Below are 2,957 nucleotides of genomic sequence, written 5' to 3'. Positions count from 1 at the left end.
CCCAGCGCTGAGCTCACGTTCTCTTACCGACTGCACTGACCCCTCTAACTATAATGTAATATAATGTACTTTACTGCTGGGAGTGGCTGCACTTTATGGCTTATTTTGTCTTTAAAAGGTACTTCTACCCCTTTTAATGTTTGTCCTGCTTCCGAAATTGGGTAAAAACCCCTAAACCTGTATCTCTGATTCTCTGTACTTCCTGCTCCTGGGCTGTTCTCTTTCCCATGGTCAGACAGGAACCTCCCCCTGGGTAAGTGAATCCAATCTCCCCCAGTACTTACCCAGGTACAGAGCTCTGATTCTCTGTACTTCCTGCTCCTGGGCTGTTCTCTTTCCCATGGTCAGACAGGAACCTCCCCCTGGGTAAGTGAATCCAATCTCCCCCAGTACTTACCCCAGGTACAGAGCTCTGATTCTCTGTACTTCCTGCTCCTGGGCTGTTCTCTTTCCCATGGTCAGACAGGAACCTCCCCCTGGGTAAGTGAATCCAATCTCCCCCAGTACTTACCCAGGTACAGAGCTCTGATTCTCTGTACTTCCTGCTCCTGGGCTGCTCTCTTTCCCATGGTCAGACAGGAACCTCCCCCTGGGTAAGTGAATCTCCCCCAGTACTTACCCAGGTACAGAGCTCTGATTCTCTGTACTTCCTGCTCCTGGGCTGTTCTCTTTCCCATGGTCAGACAGGAACCTCCCCCTGGGTAAGTGAATCCAATCTCCCCCAGTACTTACCCAGGTACAGAGCTCTGATTCTCTGCACTTCCTGCTCCTGGGCTGCTCTCTTTCCCATGGTCAGACAGGAACCTCCCCCTGGGTAAGTGAATCCAATCTCCCCCAGTACTTACCAGAGCTCGGATTCTGGGCTGTTCTCTTTCCCATGGTTAGGCTTCATCTTATCCAAGAAGCAGGTTCCTAGTGTAATAAATAGCTGTGTGACCCAGTTGAGGAGAGCAGCGCAGCACAAACCAGAAGTGGACTTTCTCCACCTGTTGCCAAGTGGCCCCTACTAGGGCCACAGTTGATGATCACAACAGACCAGTTCACCACTGAAATTGCCCTTCCTGTTTCCTGTTGTGTGTCCAGGGCACTAAATTTACTCCGTTTTCAGCCCAGAGTCTACTGAGCATGTGCAGTGCCGCTGACCAGTGAAGCAGAGGAATGGGCGGAGCTTTAGCAGGTTCCCTGGTGTATATTAAATAAGATTAAATTCAGTGGCACAAATAAGTGACATCAGTATTGTGGGGCAGGTAAGTTGTGCCACGTCGAGTATCTCAGATGTTCTAATAAGAGCAGTGATTTGATTGGATGTGAAACTTCCTGGTTCTTTTGCTCTGGTCTCTCATTGTTCAGCAGCTCCAGCCATTGACCCGTCCTACTGCCTCTTCCAGGACTCACTAAATCAATAGTTTTCCTGTGCACTGTGTATTGTGACTCATGAGCACTTGTACCATCCACTGGCCACTCAATGTACCCGAGAGATGGAGAGGCCTTGTAGTGGGCAGAGCTAGAGGCACAGATGCATGCTGGATATTTATTCCCAAATCAAAGGGGGGGGGAGTTGGAATAAAATGTGGTGGGTGGATGTGAGGCTGCAGAGGAGCTGACAATTCACTTACTGATGCCCGTGCGACTATCACAGGGGGGCCCAAAAGGTAAAGTGGGGTCTCCCAATGGCCCCTGTAGCCGGGGATCCCAAACTCGTTCCATTCTCATATTTGGATAAAGTCACATGACTGGATTTGCCTCCTGAAGGCGGAGCTTTACCCCATTGGTCTCCTGTGTCCCCGACGACTGCAGAGAAAGTGATGAACTTTACATTGTCATTTCTCAATGAGTCTAGAATCATTTTGACCCCGAACTAATGGATCTTCGTTGACCCCCAATATCTGAGTCCGTCCCCTAATACTATGAGTCTCCTTGGTGACCCCAATTACTGTTCTTTGACCCTGGGCGCTTCTTGGTGTGTTAAATTATGTTACTGCGCCCTATACTAATAGTCTCTTGACCAGCCTTATTGAGTATGCCTTATCTATCCCTCCAATACTTTACCCCCGTTAACTTACTAATGTAGTCTTGCTGATTACCCCGCTTTTATTTAATTAATTCTGCCTGTGATCTCCCATGATATCTAGATGAGTTCGTCCCGTGCCCCCATTACTTAGTCTTCCTTTACCTTCTATTATTACTTGAAGAGTGTCTGACCCCATATACTTAATGGTGTCCTGTGATCTCCCAGATACTTTCTCTTGAGTTTCCCGCCCGTATTAGTATTGGTTTCTACTGTGTACTCCCTAATTAAGCTATATGGATCTTCTTTGCCCCTATTATGATTGCTTCTTATGCCCTACACTATATTAGGTTTCTTGGACCTCTCTCCTTTTTAAATACTGATCCCTTATGTCTTGTATATATCTTCTTATCCTCGAGATTTTATGAGTTTCTTCGTTCGATCCCTCTTGATATGATCTTATAGTTTTAGTTCTCCTGTGACCTCGATATTATTTGAGTTCCTCTTTAGTTGACCCCTGTTTTTTACTTGGTCTCTTGTTTACCCCTTTCACTTATTACTGAAGTTCGTGACACCATCCCAATTTATCAAAGTTCCTGTGCCTCCCAATTCTAATGTCTTTGCTGTCTCCCCTAATACTAGTCTCCTTGTACCGTCCTATGCTGTGATCAGGTTCAGGATTCTCTCTTCATTATGGATCTGGTGGGGGACTCTCCTTGCGATTGGCATCTTGATAGTTTTCGCTGGGCGATGCTCGGGGGAGAGCGTATCGTATAGTGTTGCTGATATGCATCGAGTTGATTCGAATTTGTTTCTCGTTCTCACCACGATGTAGCTGGGACGAGTTCTAGACAAACTCGTTATGACAAGGGCGGCATCTGAGTAGCGGAGACTAGCGTGCGTAGGTGATCGGTGAAGACGTGAGTAGAGATCCTATGTGGCGGTAGTT

Source organism: Xenopus laevis, chromosome 3S, assembly GCF_017654675.1.
Source record: "Xenopus laevis strain J_2021 chromosome 3S, Xenopus_laevis_v10.1, whole genome shotgun sequence".
In the NCBI taxonomy this organism is placed as follows: Eukaryota; Metazoa; Chordata; class Amphibia; order Anura; family Pipidae; genus Xenopus; species Xenopus laevis.
Note: the sequence above shows the minus strand (reverse complement) of the source record.